The 16,526-nt window shown below is 42.1% G+C and overlaps 1 long non-coding RNA gene across 1 annotated transcript in view; it reads right to left on the bottom strand.

Annotated features, from left to right (window-relative positions):
• The window catches only part of LOC123478905 (uncharacterized), a 31,654-nt gene extending 16,085 nt beyond the window's left edge, over positions 1–15,569 (bottom strand). Inside the window, exon 1 of the long non-coding RNA XR_006654316.3 lies at positions 15,438–15,569. This is a non-coding gene — a long non-coding RNA (uncharacterized lncRNA). The remainder of the gene's footprint in view (positions 1–15,437) is intronic.
• Between the last annotated feature and the right edge of the window lie 957 nt (positions 15,570–16,526).

The raw sequence follows: 16,526 nt of genomic DNA, 5'->3' as shown, positions 1-16,526 counted from the left end.
TTTGCTCCATGGAATTGCCTTTGCTCCTCATCAAAGATTAGTTGACTATATTTATGTTGGTCTATTTGTGGGCTCTCTAGTCTCCTCCACTGATTGATTTGTCTGTTCTTTTCCCAATACCACACCGTCTTGATTATGGTAGCTGTATAGTAAATAGTCTGAAAGTTGCATGGTGTCAATTTTTCAACTTTATTCTTCAATATTTTGTTTGCTATTCTGGGTCTTTTGTCTCTGCATATAAATTTTAGAATCAGTTGATATCCATAAAATAACTTTCTGGGCTTTTGATTGGGATTATATTAAATCTGTAGATCAGTTTGGAGATAGTTGACATCTTTATGAAAATTGAGTCTTTTTATAAATGAACATGGCATATCTTTCCATTTCTTTAAGTTTTCTTTGATTTTGTTCATTGGAGTCATGTGTTTTCTTCATATAGATCTTATATATGTTTTGTTAGATTTATACCTAAGTATTCCATTTTGGGGCTGCTTATATAAATGGTATTGTGGTTTTAATTTCAAATTTCACTTGTTTATTGCTGACATATAGGAAAGCGAAAGACTTTTGTATACTAACCTAGTGTCCTGCAACTCCATATCCTTTTTAAACTGGTTATTGTTAGTATAAATAAGAACTTTTGAATTTGGTACCTTTATTATATGTATCTACCTCATAAAATTTTCTCAATTTATAATAGATTTTAAAAATAGAACCTTTTAGTTTTCTACATGTACAGTCATATTCAGGGCAGGGCAAACGTAGGTTCACAGTTGTTCATATAGTAAATAACATAGTAATTAATAAATAATAATACAAGAATAAACTCTGTGTTTTGCATACTCACAACTATAAACCTACTTTTGCCTCACTCTGTATATCTATTTCTGTATATTCACATCTATACAGTCTTATTTTCTCTAATATTAGTTAATTTTCTTATCTTTTGGCATTAAGGAGAATTCATAAAAGTAGATTGAGTGATTTTTGTGAGGGAGCCATCTATGTGTTAGTCCAGATTTTAAAAGCTTTAGTATTTCATTGTTTAATAATGTTTGGTTTTGGTTTCATAGTTTTTATCATATTTTCTTAAAATGGGGATTGGGTCCTGCATTTTATGAAATGCCTGCTTTTCTTCAATATTAATACTATTTTTCCTTCTCCAAGTAAACCTCCTCCCAAAGGCCTCCACTTTAAAAACTGTTGCTATCAAATGTAACACAGTTTTCAGTTAGCAATGGATGTCACAGTTGGTTAACCTGAGGTAGCCTCTAAAGGCTCTGGAAGCTGTCAGCTTGGAGATGTCATTTTTGTACCATGGGGCAGGGCACAACAAGAAAGGAACTAGGGCCTTACAATGAGGGGTGGAGGTGAGTGTGTCACTGAAGAAGGAGCTGGGAGAGCACTCAAATAGTGTCCAGGAAGCTGGGTTGGGAGAGGAGAGCTGATTAACAGCTGTCATCAATCAAAATGCCACATGAGCCTGTGAGCAAGGGTGGGGCTGTGAGTGGAAGCCAGCAAGATCCCTCACCAAGTGTTGGGCAGAAAACTTAAGAAACCAGTGGAACAGATACCAGTATTTGGAGGTGAACTTCAGCTGAGGTCCTGGGCCAGCCCAGGTGAGTGAAGTACAAGGAAATGAAGCTTGAGGAGCAGATTTGTGTTGTCCAAGGTAATCTCCTTGGTTTAGGGTTCCTTGTTAAAGCCCCAAGATCCTGCTTTCTTGTTTTCTTTTGGGTTGTCTTAAAGACAACGTTTGATGGGCATCTGTGAGTAAAGTGCTGGGTGAAAAATATTGAACATGACACACAGTAGTTTTTCACAATTATTAATGGATGCTTCCATCTTTACAAAGGAAGAATTGTGTTAAGCCAAACATTTAAAAATAATCCTTAAAAATATAAAAACAAAACATTGACAAAAATTTGATCTGAAAAATATAGAAAAATATAAAGAAAAAGTAAGAAGTGCTAATAACTTTATCCATTAAAGATATTGTCAATTGACATTTTAGTGTATTTTCTTTCATTTTTTTCCTGATTTGAGATCATATATAATCTATATAGATAAGCAGTTATTTTGTCTTCTTCATTGTTGTTTTACCATAAGCATTTCTACCATCATTAAGGTATGTGATCAGGGATTTTTATCTGTGTTCAAGCTCTATCCCCAGTGCCTAGAACTGAGGATATTCATTGAGTGACTCTATTAAGTCATTGAAACGTCTTTGTAAACAGAGCTTTTAACAGTTTCATGAAATTCCTCTTACGGACCTGCCCTAATTCACAGAAGCATTTGAGACCACCCTCTCCATTCTCTCCAGCCACCTGTCTTCTCATGCCTCAGCCATCCTGAATCTCTAGGAGGTTCTAGAATGCACTGGTTCTCCTTCTCCCCCTCTCCATTTATTTATTTATTTTCAATTACCAGTAATCACATGTCAGATAAACCTCACTGGCTATGATACTGCCACTGTGAAAAGCTCACCCTTTCTGTTTGTTCTTGATATTTCCTTTACCCTTTGACTCCCATGCCTGGCTAACTTGTCCTTGCCTTTTACATTCCAGCTTAGCAGACACTTCTAGGAAGACTACCATCCATCCCCCCTCCCAGTGAGAGCCCTCCATCAATAGTCCTGTAGCACCCTGGCGTAGCACTCAGACTCCTGGCAGCAAACAGAAGACACTGTCTCAACAGGTCATCTAGAAGAACTTAATGACAGAACTTATTACAAAGGTGAAGGCAGGGTTAAGTAAAGCCAACAAGGGAAGGTGGGGCACCTGGGCTAGCATCAGGGAAACCATGACCATCTCTAAGTCTGAAGGGGAAGAAAAAGAAGTTCCTGAAGCTCAGAGAAGACTCCTATAGAAGTTTTGGGAGGGGTGCATGTAAGGTGACAACCCGTGGCCTGGCAGGGATGGAATTCTCCTTCCTCTCCCCTATTCTCCCCTTCCTACTAGAGCCTGTACTGGTCAGCTCTGTAGAAGCCAGGAGGCAAGGGAAGCCTTGGGTACAATTCATAAAGGCCAACAACCTGCAGCTGAGAGCAGGGCAGAGAAGGGGAGGAGAGTAAAACTGGAGGTGACCCAATGTCCACCACCTGCCCAACTGTATGACCTTGCATATTGCCATCTTTGTGTCCCACACTGTTATGAAAGATCTTTGATGTCAGGAACCATGCCTCAGGAAATCACTTGAAAGGGGGAAGGTCCGTTGCATGCACAGTAATATTCACAAGTCTTCTGTGTATAAGAGTGGAGGATTAGAAATGTCATCACAAGGGAAGGAGTCTGGCAAGCCAGCTGGGACGTCATTGTACTGCCATGCAAGGGTTCTCTGGGTGGGCTTGTGACCCACTGTGACAGGGAACACAGGATCACAATGGCAAAAGCAAAGCCTGTTAATTAGAATAATTGTGTCAAAATATGTAGATGTGTCCCATACAGAAAGAGATTAAAGACATCTATGCTCATAATAGTTGAGAAACACTGGTCAAATGTCATATCCTCTAATTTAAGAAAAAAATAGCAAACTTCTGAAAGAATTTGTTACCAAAGTTAGTGCAAAGTAGCTAGCATAGTTAGGACCATGCAGAGTATTAAAAAGGGACTGGACAGCTTATTTAAAGAGGCTGTATTGGGAAGAGCCACTTAGCTTTCGTCCATTTCCCCCCATCCCCCCACTGTTCTCCTTTGGTGATGAAACTCCTTTTCCAGTACCCCAGGGTGGGGCTTGTGGTGAGTTTGTTGTTGACACACAGAAAAGGGTATCTGAAGTTTATTAAACTTTCTTGTGCATAGGAATCTCCTGAGGATATTGATAAAATGCAGATTCTGACTCTCTAGGTCTGGGTGGGGCCAAGCTTTCCCACTTTAAACAAGATCCAGGAGATGCTGAAGCTGGGTGCTGAACACCAGCTGAGCAACAAGGCTTTAAATTGGTAGGACCCTTTGCTTGTTTGCTTCTTTTACCCTTTAAAACTTCTACCTGCTGTTGATAAATACACAAATTACATTCCTTTGTCACCCGCCCCAGCCCCCGGCTTTAATGTGCCTGTGAGAGATGGCTGGCACTCTTGAGGAGGGGGACAGCATGTGCTGGGCCTCTAACAGCCAAACAGAACCAGCTGAATTTTACTTTTTAGAGTATTTCAAAAACAATCCCTTTAGTGTGCTGACATAACTATTATCAGGTTGAGGAGGATTTTTCAAACTACGTATGATTCCCACCCACTTTCTTTAAGCTACAGTTAGTTTTATGATTACTACATTGTGTTTCCCACACTATTTTTATATGAGAAACTTAAAATTCTCAGTGGTTATTCCCAGCTTGACAAATTCTTCACAAGGACCCTGTGCACATGATGTGAGGCTCTGCATGGATCATGTAGAATTCCAAAGAATACTGAGTGACTTAGTGTGATTCTACTAAACCATGGAAGAAACAGACCCAGCTTAGCAAACACTTCTAGGAAGACTACCACCCATCCCCCTCCCAATGAGAGTCCTCCATCAATAGGCCTGTAGCACCCTGGCATAGCTCTCAGGCTCCTGGCAGCAAACAGAAGACACTGTCTCAGCAGGTCATTTAGGAGAACTTAATGACAGAACTTATTTACAAAGGTGAAGGCAGGGTTACATAAAGCCTAAGTCTAAGAGGTATTTGCTGTTCGTTTCTGTGATCCTCAAAGCTTGAGTCAGGCACCTGTTAGGCAGCTCCTGCTGCAGAATCACCCTCAGGTGTGTGGAAGTGCTGTTCAGCCTCGTGTCACCACTACACATCCTCCTTTTCGGGCAGCATTTCATCTCCACTGAAATACCCTTATTTTACACATGTCAGTGAGGAAAATGTTTCTACTATGATTAAAAGTCCAGGTGTTTTGGGTTTTATTCTCTCTCCCTCACATCCACTGAAAAAGTATTGAGAATGTAAATTGAGTTCCTATTTAAATTAGTAGACTTTGTTACTGATTATATTTGCTGGCTAGAGATTTAAAAATTAACTTCTAGATCTAACCATCTGAGAATAACCTGTGTAACTCTGCTTTATTTTTTCTTTCCCCTGCCTTATACCCCTTTGCCCTGTTTTCTTTCCTGACCCTGGTGTTGCTGTTGAAGTGTTCTGATAGACAGGTGAAGAGTGCCCCTCGTGGGTCCTGGGCTCACCTTGGTAGTCATGGCCACCCACAACGACAGGGGGAACGCATCCAAACACATCCCACTGAATACATGAACTGGGGTGAGGAGTCCACGGAGCAGGGGCTGCCTCCAAGGCTGATCCCTGACTCAGTGTGTGGCCTTGGGTACATGGTTTAGCCTATTTGGCTGAGTCTCTTTTCTCTGGATGCTACCCGTCTCCTGCAAAGCTAGAAAGCAATTCTTAAAGAATTATGGCATCTTTGTCCTCACAGATGTTTTGTGTTAACAGATTTGTGCTCTGGCCCCAGTTTCTTCCATTGTTTATACGTACACACACCTCTCACATGAGGGAGGATCTACTCTCCTGGTGTGAGCGTGCGCACGTATACACTGATGGAGAGGCAAAAAAGGAAATGCATCCCACAGTAAATAGACATTTGCCTGGGACTGCATCTTTGTTATCACTCCCCTCCCTGCAAAAACATTGCCCCTAGCCAGTTACCAGAAACTTACGTAACTCATTAAAAAATAACCCCAGATCTGTTCAATTTTCTTATTCCTCAAGCACCTACCTATGTTTCTGCTGTCCCAAGCAATTAAGTATGTTTGTATCAACATTTGCCTTTCTCACTCTCCGTTTAACATTTAATACCTTTCCACCCCCCTTTTTAAACACTCTGAACCTTAGTCTTGCAACACAGACCAGGTAAAAGCCAGGTTCATAGACGATAGAGGAATGGGAACAAAAACGTCTGCTGAAACTTCTGCTTTTTCTTTGCTATGAAAAAAAGAGGATTTACAGGTTTGGGGGCAGAATGCTTTTAGGCTTTTAGGCTACTATTTTAGGGGTTTCCCTGTTTGTAGAATTTCTCTCCCAAGTTGAGACTTCCACAACTCATTGTGACTTCACGGAGAATAAGGCCTGATTTGGAAATATCCTAAAAGTATGGAGTTGGAGTTGTAGAATCTGCTCCACCCACGTGCAGTGGACTGTCTGCCTGTCTCCTCAGTGACAGGACAGTGCCCTGCATCCCTAGTTGAGGGAAGCACCCAGGCTCCAGGGGCTTGGATGAAAGGCATCTAAATTAGAGAGAGAGATCAGAGGAAGGGGAATAAAACAAAAGTGAGGTCAATTTGCATTCAGATGTTTGCATTAAATATTAATAGGGTTTGGGGGTGAGGGTAGCTTTTCCTTTATTCACACTCGGGTTGCCATGGCTATCTGGGGTTTGCAGGGCTGGCTCTGAGAGGAGGGAGGAGAGAGGGAGGGAGGGAGGAGAGAGGGAGGGAGGAAGGGAAAGGGAGACCATACCCCTGTGAGCAGCCCAGGGTTCAGGTCCTCACCCTATGCCCTGGCACTGTGGCCCAGACCACTAACAGTAAGTTCAAGGAACTGAGAGATATGGAAGTTTCCAGCAACTGGAGAACGTCTGGTGGCCAATCTTTAACCAATGAAACATCCTCATGCGTTAGAAAGCAACAACCTGAGTGTAGGGTCCACAGAGAACACAGTGGAGGGACAGGAAATTGTGGTAGAGTGGGAGAGCCCAGTGCAGATGTCTAATGGACTGAGGTGTCCCGTGGGCCTGGAGACCTCTCAGGTAGGGGCTGAAGCGTACCTTGGGCTTTCCCTCAGCCTGTAGGGCCAGCAGCCCCAGTGCTTTCTTGATTGAATTCAGGTAATCAGTAAAAAGAGGAGGTGAGGGGTGGGAGGGCTGGCAGCCCCGCTCTATCCATCTGTAGCTTTTGAAAGGAGGTTGGGAGGTTGTGCTGTTGTTGACTGTAGAAGTAGCTGCTACTTTGGGGAAATTATTGCTCTGTGCCTAAGGTGGTTTGGGGATGGTAGAAGTTCTTCTCAGAGGAAGCCCTTGAAGCCAAGTGTCTGATCAGGAAAGGTTTTGTGTTTTCTTTCCCTTATCTTATTTTTCCCCTTGGAGAATGAGGGCCTTACCAGCTGATCGTCTGCTTAGCCTTCCTGCGAGGCTCCCTCTCGTCACCACGTCTGGGCCTGTCCCGGTGTTATCTTCCAAGAGGGAAACTTGAAAATTTCCATCACTCCCCTCTAATCCAACTCTACCCTGCACTGGCCAGGTTGCCCTGAAGGGGTTGTGATTATACAGCCAGGTGTTGTCAATATTGGTTGCATACTAGCATCACCTGGACATCTCTAAAAAGTTCAGGTGCCCAGATGACACATGGCCCAATAAAATCTGCATCTCTAGGGGAGGATCCCAAGCTCAGTAGTTTTTAGAACTTCCCAGGGTAATTTCAGTGACTGCCAAGTTTGAAAACCACTGGCATTGGGGTTATGAGCACATCCAATTGTTTGAGTTGAATCTTGGCTCTGCTGCTGGTACTATCCTTGAGCAAATTATTTACTGCTCTCTGCTTCAGTTTCCTCATCTGCACAGTGGAATAATAATATATGCAGCAATAATAGCACATAGTATTGGTATAAGGATTAAATGAGTTAATATGCACCAAGGGCTTAGAAATTGGCAGGCACATAGTAAGCACTCCGTGTTTGCCATTTATTATGCACATGTTAAGAGGGACTTTGGCACATGGACAGGCAGGATGGTGAAGGAACCTGAGCCGGTGCCTCATCAAAAAAGGTATAATGAATTGGAGCTATTTCTTCTGGAAAGGAGGAGGCTTTGTTGAGATATGACTGTTGTCTTCAGATTCCTATCAGAAGGGAAAGGAATGTGGCTTGTTTTGCATAACTGAATGCAAAGTTTCCAATAGCAAGACAGACTGTCATGAGAGTGAGTTCCTAGGTGCTGGGATATTCAAGCAACAGTGGGATGGTTTTTGGTAGAAATGTTATAAAAGCAATAAAAATGGAACTGAGTGACTTTGAAGGCCTTCTTCAGTCCAGGCCCTGCAGGTGCTAAGCACCTCTAAATGTTATCTATATTAAATGTTCTCTTGCAGTGGGCAAGGACTGGCAGCATTGGGGGGTGGATGCTATAGGTGACCCTAAAACTGTGTCCAGGCAAGATTCACGGCCTAGCCAGATAGAATCAAACTTGGTTTCAAGTCAGTGTATGAACCCGGGCCGGGCGGTGGAGCATAGCCCATGCAGGTCTAGAGTAGGAGCTGATGAAGAAGCTGGCATGCATGATGTGTGATGTGTGTGTGTGTGTGTGTGTGTGCGTTCTGGGACTTCTGCTGTAAATAGCATTTGGGATGCCCAGAGGCCCTTTCTGTTGAGTTTTGGATAGATGGGTAGGTTAGTTTTATTTAAGGCAGAGGGTCAAAGAAGTGGACATTTTTTGGATCTGAAGCTCTCAGCCTCAGCAGTTTTCCACTCATGACACCCACGGCTTGTTCCTCACCATCCTACTCTCTTTACTCACCCTTGCCTCCTTCGCATTGCACAGTATCCTACTGTAGCTCGTCTACTTTGGGAGAACTCTCCAAAGCCTATTTTACTTGCTTGTTCTTTTTTTTGGGGGGGGAGGACAGCAGTATTTGTGACATTATTTCACTAGAAATCAAGTTCATCTTCCCTTTTAATAAGTTAACTCTTCTTTCACCCTTCTACCTCTGTCTAGTGCCCGACCAGCCCCATCCTTTGCTGGGCGCTTGGCAGAGGGCATCAGCACATGGCTCCTGGTCCTCCCTCTGCCCTTGACCTGCCCTGCTCCTCTGCAATGTGTGCAGGACAATCTTCAGTCATACTGCTCCCTATCCTCTTTGTCCCCTGCATCTCTATTCTCAGTGCACAGATACACCCTAGGCTCCACTGTTTCACAGGGGACTCCACCTTTAAGATCGCCACATCTGAAATGCCTTTTGTAGCCATGTCCCATTCACTCATTCTTATTAAATCTTTTCTTTACCTTTACTGTGCCCCCTGGAGCCCTCCCTATTTTGGGAGCATCTTGGACCCATCCTGGTTCCAGCTGTCCTCTCCCTCCCTGTCGTGTTTGGATTCCTTGATTTTGGCCAAGTCCTCAAAGGTGCCCCATTCCCTTACCCTCTTGACCTTCCTGGTGTCTTCCTGGATGACCCTCTCATCCATTTCTGATCCCAAACTGCTGAATTCTGTTGAAGGGATTCGTGCACTGAAAGTAATCGGACTCACTGCCTGTTCCTTCCTTTGGACTCTCGCTATGTTCTCAGCCATCTTCCTTTAACTCCATTTTTAGCTCCCTATCAGATTCCCACAACAGCTGCTTCAAATCTTTTCCACTCTGCTCAAGCCCTAACTGACCCTACTGCCTCCTCACCCCAGAACAGACTGCTTCCCTGGACTGGTGAAGAAACGCTCCCCTCCATCTACCGAGCTTTCTCGCCTCCCTCCCTCCCATCTCTTTCCTTTAACATGGATACTTATTCTTTTTTCCTTTCACCCTGTTTTGGGGAACAAGTGTTCCTTATTCGCTCCAAGGCTAACCCTAACCCTGTGCCCCTCGCTCTATCATCTCTTCTTCCTATACAATCCTGCTCCTTCGTCACCTCTCCTCATCTTCAGCCCCAGTTTCCTCTGAGCCCTGAGTCTTGACACTAATTCCTTCACCTTAAAAAAAACCATTGACAAAGCCTTTACTTTTTCTTTTCACTCCCTCCCTCTTTCCTCTATCATCTTTTTCCTTCTTTTGGTCCAGGTTCTGCCATGTTTCCCTGTCCCAGTGAACCAGCCACACTGAGCTAAAGTCCCTGAAATGTGGTTGTCTCATTCCCCCCAGGGCAGCAGCCTTGTGAAATGGAAAAAGCGCTGATGTTGGACTCAGCCATGCAGGGGTTTAAATCCTGGCTTTGCCCCCATGTGGGTTATATAATCTTGACCCTCACTTAGCACATTATTAATCTTTTCAAGCTTCACTTTCCTCCTCCAGGAAATAGATGCACCTAATTCATGGAGTTGCTGTGAGTACTAAATGATTGTACTTTAAAGTGCCCAACACATAGTTGGTGCAAAACAAAAAATATTCCCTTCCACTCCTTGCATTAGTGAAGACTGACTCCTTCATGTGATACACCTCTGCTTTCTTCCATCTGCCTGTTGATTTTTTGTCTCCTCTTCAAGGCCTGGTCACACCCTTCCTTCTCCACCTGCTTGGCTCTAGTTGGCTATAATTCATTTTCTCTCTGAAACGTTTCCCTCTATTATAGCATGTCCATATCAGGATGTATCAAGATCATTTGTACATATTTGTCCTCTCATGAAATCAAGAGCCTCTGGGGGTGAGGATATTGAATTTATCTTTGGATCCTTCTAGAGTACTTATCAGAGCACCTTACATGTAACAGGTATTCAGTAAGTGTTAAGTTTGAAAGAATTTTAAAAGAATTTCTTGCTGCTAGATATATCTTTATAATTAAAAAAAAGGAAAAATTAAAGAAAAAAGAAAATCTAAGCCCATCTCTTCTCACCCATGAATAGACCTCTTAACCTTGTAGAATTTACAATGAAACAGGGATTTACAATGTAAATCAGTGTAAACCCCTGAAAAAAAACCTCTTTGGGTCTAGCCAGGGTTTTGTGGTCCTTATGCTATCTCATGGAAATTATTTGCCTTTAGGTTACTGAAGTCCTATTTTGACAAGTAATTAAGCTGCTCCCCACGTGGTAGAATCAATGTTTTTTCATGAGGAAGAGGAAATGGTCAGACCAGCCAATACTAAAATTCTTTCAAGCTTGAACATACTACAACTCAATGATCCCATGTTGCGAGTATAACAAAATTAAGACATTCATTTATAAAAGTGACCAAGGATGTATCTCATGTTTATCCTGTAATGAAAGTTCTTTAAGGAGTGCTGTTTTCCACAGGTGCATAAATTATTTATTTGTTCATGCAGTAAATATTTATTAAGCATGAACTGTTTGTGCCTGCTTTGGTGTTAGGTGCTGGGAACCCAGTGATGACTCAAGCCCAGTCTTAACAGAGTGCTGGCTGGCATTTGGCATGCTCTTTCTGGGAGGTGGGTGTGGGCTAGGCCAGGCGGGGTGGCTGCTTAGGCTTAGAGGGTATCAGAGAGAACAGTCTGAAGGGATATTCTTCAGCAGTAGCAGCACCTGCCCCTCCTGGCAGGACCCTCCACGCAGTAACTCTGGTTGTGAGTCTCTGGGCTTGTCACATTATCCACAGGCAGCCTGAAATGCCTCTTGCTATACACACCAGCTTCCCTCAATTAATCTTTCAATCTGGAGGATTTACAAAGGTTTATACCATTAAGAGCAAGATCTCAACAGCATGCCGTATGGGAAAAACATGTTTTGCTCCTGCCTGTATATGTATTAGTGTATAAGCTCTTCTGGGCAGGGACCCATTTTATGTGTCATGGTCTCTGTGTAATGCTTCATTCCCTCATTGAGCTGATGTTTCAGAAATTTGGATCTATAACTTCATCTGAGATCAACCTCCAGGAATTAATACCAGTTCGTGGCTAGTGGTGAATTGTCCATATTTTGCTGTGGGGTACATTGATCTGAATCCTATCTTATATACCCCAAGAAAACAAAAGACGATGGAGGAGAGAATGCCTATATTATTTAGAGTCGAGCCCTTCTTGGCTGAGGAGTAGCTGGTCTGACAGAGATGCTAGAGGTTAAATCCCTCGGGGTGCTGGACGAGTGAGAGGGGACGTTGTCCATGTGTGTGCTCCCTGGACCTGCTCACATTATCAGACGGGTGTCTCATTGGGGGATGGTTCACAAATCATCCAGACTGTCTCTAAGGACAAGGACATCACAAAGGGCCATCTGGAGACCATGGATGGAAAGGAATATGGAGAGTTTATCCCAGTTCTGCCTTGGTGATTTGGGGACAGCTGATGAACCCCTTTCTTCTCTCCTCCTGGCTAAGCCTTCAATTGTGGACCACCTGTGTGAGGAGATCCAGTTCTTCAGTTAGGTCTTGATGTAGGGAAGAGATTACAGACCAAGTAGAGAGGAGGAGAAAGCAGAGAATGGGAAAGGGCTCTGATACTGTTGGCTTCTCTTAATGTGTCAGGAGGGCAGAGTGCCATGGGAGAGAGGAGAGGTGGGCAGGGTCCCCTGTCACACTTAGTGCTGGAAGTGTGCCAAAGCAGTCTCCTGGGTCTGGGACAGGCAAATCTCAAAATAAGGAGTCTTGAGGTCTCCCATCCTGTATTTCTGACATTTTGCTTCATCAAAAAAATGATCACACCCCCAAATAGTTGATCTTCTTGTGCTTATAGCGAATTGACTAAAGAATCATCTCAAGGTTACTGCATGTTTCCAGCCTAAATAATCCTGGCTCCCATTTGGGCAGAGTTTGGCAGCTCCCCAAGCCTGTTCACATTTGCTCTCATTCTCATTTGATTTGATCCTCTAATACCTGTAGGTGGAGGTCAGGGGAAGTATTACTCACCTCAGGTTTATAGGTGATGAATTTAAGGCTCAGATCTATTTTCATGATGGAATCCTACAGAGAGCCACTCGTGTCAAAAATATTTAACTTTTTTTCATTCTATGATACTGTTTATGTACTAAGCGGGTAGTTAATGAGACAATCCAATGGATGTGCCACCATGGAGATTCTGACATCTAATTTTACAGAAAGAGATCAATGACTAGCCCAGGTTTCAATGGACACAGCTTGGTGATGGAGAATCTGAGGGCCTATTGAATAGGTCATGAGTTTCACCCTTGCTCGAGGGGATCAATCACCTCCAGCATGGTCAACCTAGGGCATTTCTCTCATTCTTTAAGAGAGCAGCTGACCTAGGAGTCCTCTCATCTCTGACCAGCCCACAGATTTAATCTGGTATATGGCCATAGGGCATGACTCAGCTAAGTGAGCACAATGGCCTTGCTTTTTATCTTTGAAGTCTTTCTTAGCTCCTTCCAGAGGACCAACTAGAATGCAAAGGGAAGAGGACCCTGTACCACACCTGCTAAATTTCTGACCAGCCAAAGGAAACTTTACTAATAACCAACAGACAATATTGGCAGCCATTATAAGAAATCCAGGGTGAAGCGAATGACTTGATTTGGCAAATGGGGAATAGTTAGGGATTGAAATAAAACAGTGAATTAGCCAGATGTTGTGGTTGGAGCATTGTCCTATACACCAAAAGGTTGCAGTTTCAATATCTGGTCAAGGCATATACTTACCTAGGATGCAGTTTTGATCCCTGGTCGGGGACCATATGGGAGGCAATCAATTGATGTTTCTCTCTCACATCAGTATTGTTTTTCTCTCTCACTCCCTCCCTCTGTCTCTAAAATCAATAAACATATCCTCAAGTGAGGATTAAAAAAGAGAGAGACAAACAGCAAGTAAGGTAGTATAAATAAATCATCTTATGTTACCTTTCTTTTTCTGGCCATTTAATTAGGTATAATTTGGGTGTTGCTGAATATACACTCACTAAATATCACAATGTTCTTACGTGAATTTGAATTAATATATATTTTGATCATAGAAATAGGCAATTTGTTTCAATTAGTATGATACATTTTCTATTTAACGTAATATGAATTTTTTGTTAAAGATAAAGATAAATACATTCATAAATGTACTATTAAGGGCAAAAAGAGATGTTTTCTATCTCTCAAAAACAAAAAGTATGACCAACACTTGTTCTGCTTGTCAACAAAAACACAGGGACTGAAATCAACTATGGACCACTTACAGATTGTGTTGACCCGTTTCTCATGGTTCCAGTGGATACTGGGGTCTTCACTGAGATAGATAGTCATAGATCCCTGACTTTTGCATATTTAGGAACTGAAGCAAGCAGTTCTAACACCATAAGACCAATTTTCAACTGATGTGCCACGGGTCACTGGTGTCCCACAAGAATTTTTAAGACATGCGATACTTGACTATTTAGCAGAGGCACTGACCTCTTTTCCCTTAGGTTGTCCAATAAAAAAAAATGACACTAGTTAATACAACAATAGCCACCTGGTATGAATGAATCAAAATTATGCCTAATTTTTTGGTCAGATGGGCAAAATAGTTTTTTGGTGTGCTGCAGAATTTTAGTCATTAGTTTATGTGTGTCATGAGATGAAAAAGGTTGAAAATCACTGCCATAAAAGACTTAGAGCAGAAAGTATATGAATTTGGACATCCTCCCTATATATTATCATTAGAGTTAAGGAATCCTTTTACTACATGTGCAGTATAATGATGTGCGATGAAGACACACAATGGGCTTACCATGTGCTTACCACCACGAGGCAGTGGATGATTGCAACTGCAACAGGCAAGTGAAGCAATTGCTTGTCAAATTGGGGGGGCAGAGGGGGCGATAAGGGACTGACCCTTCAGGATGGAATAAATGGGTGTTGACACTTTAAAAAGTACTCATTGAAATGGAATAAAAATATCAGTTGCTGGTACAACAGGATGCAAAATCTTTTAACATCTTAGATAATTTAGAGCAGAAAAGCACCACATTGCTGACTGATCTTAAGATATGACACAATACTCAGTTTCCAAAGTGAAATGTTTTCATGTAGTGTATAAATAGCTTCTCAAGTCAAAGTTTGTTCATGATTCCAAGCCTTCGTTGATGAGAATAGAACTGCTATCCCTGACATTTCAATAAAATCAGTTACTCTAGGAGGATATAGCAGAGCTGACCCAGGATAAGGAAATTAGAGAAATAGTCTTGAATGCCAACATGCATTTTAAACAAAATGTTTGTTTATCAGTATCTATTTAATCAGATGTCAATTAGTAAGAATGTTTATACATGCCATTTTATTAGAAGATAAGGCAAATAAACACAAAACTTTTTTTTTTAGCAAACAAAATGAAATAAAGAGCAACTACCATTTGCTATATACTTATTCTGTTTCTAGGTACTTTACTTACAATAGCCACATGGTAGCTATTGTATCTTTTTTACATATGAGGATGCTGAGGCTGAGAGGCTAAGTAATTTATGGAGTCACAGACAGGGCTAATAATGGACATGACTATTTGATTTCAAAGCCCACTTTTTTCCCCTTCAACTCTGCCTCTGTGAAGCATTTATTCAGAAAACCTTCTTATAGGGTCCATCTAGGGTCCATGAAGATTTTAACTCAATCCCCTATGGTTTTTTACAGGTACACTCATGTGTATACCTACATACACACGCATATACAAACTCACATATGCAAATGCATAGATCTATTACACACGTGGAATGGAAATGTAAAGAAACAGATCGACCGTTTGCTGCAGACAGAGACTTCCTAGGGCCATTTCCTTAGTCAGTCATTAATTAAATTCTCAGGTTCTGAGAATGGATTGTATCTGTTACCTGTTATCTAGGGGAATGACTCACGCTAACCAAACTGAGGAACAAAACAGGACTTACTTTGCCAATTAAATGTCAGCAGAAGTGGTACAATTCACCAAGTTTCTTCCCCATTGTTGTGGTAATTGTGGAAGCAGGTTTTGAAATGGAGCCTCTGTCAGCTGGAGGCCTGATTGTCTACGCTGAGCTGACCAGTGTTGGCCAATGGAGGGAGAGGGCAGTAAGCTTGTAATTTAATCCACAGAGGTGATGGGGTTGTTTGTTAAGTATATAACCTAGCCCTGACTGATACAATAAATTGGCCACTCCCTCTTATATATTAGCAATGAATGGTTAATACCTAGTTTCAAGCATGTGACTGAGAGGTGCACTTGAGCCAAATAAGGTTTTGAATATAACCTACATTAAAATCTCTGTGACCTATAATCCAATTAATCAAAATTCCATTAATTTGTGTTCTTACCACTCTGTTCAGTGTGCTGATTCAAGCCATGTCATCTGTCTGGATTATTGCAACATTCTCCTTGTGTTTTTTCCCTTTATCTATTCTTGTCACTCAACCTTCTTCCCTAATCCAATCTTGGAGTAGACCCTTTACAAAATTGTGTTTGTACTGTTTTTCAAACTGATATTTTAGTTAACAGTACATTGGGAATACCCTTCTATGTCAGTGAAATTAATTATTTCTCATTGATAAAAACCTGGCTAAAATCAAGGCCAGTCATATGCCCAAGGCCTTTCCTCCCAGTGGGCTGATCCTGATGGGCTTCACCAAAGAGGAGGGTAGCAATGACTTGATGTACAGAGTTAGAACAAAAGGAACAGAGCCCTGTAGGAAATAACTTCCACCAGGCAGTGGTGCCCTGGTGGATTGTTATGTATCCCGACCAAGGCCTGACCCAGTGCTCTGTGCATAAAGTCCCTCTGATGCTTGCTTAACTGGAGCATGGCGTTCTGGTTAACTGAGATTTCATGGTGCACTCTATTACATAATAAGGCCATGGTTGCATTCCTAAGAAACCTCAGGTCAACAAAAATTAAATTAAAAAAGAATTGCTTTGATGGTTTAAAAAAAGCAAGAGCCCTGGCTGGTGTGGCTCAGTTGGTTGGAGCGTTGACCTATAACCAAAGGGTTTTGGGTTCTATTCC

Source organism: Desmodus rotundus, chromosome 3 (genome assembly GCF_022682495.2).
Source record: "Desmodus rotundus isolate HL8 chromosome 3, HLdesRot8A.1, whole genome shotgun sequence".
NCBI classification, from domain to species: domain Eukaryota; kingdom Metazoa; phylum Chordata; class Mammalia; order Chiroptera; family Phyllostomidae; genus Desmodus; species Desmodus rotundus.
This window is presented reverse-complemented; position numbering and strand designations above follow the sequence as displayed.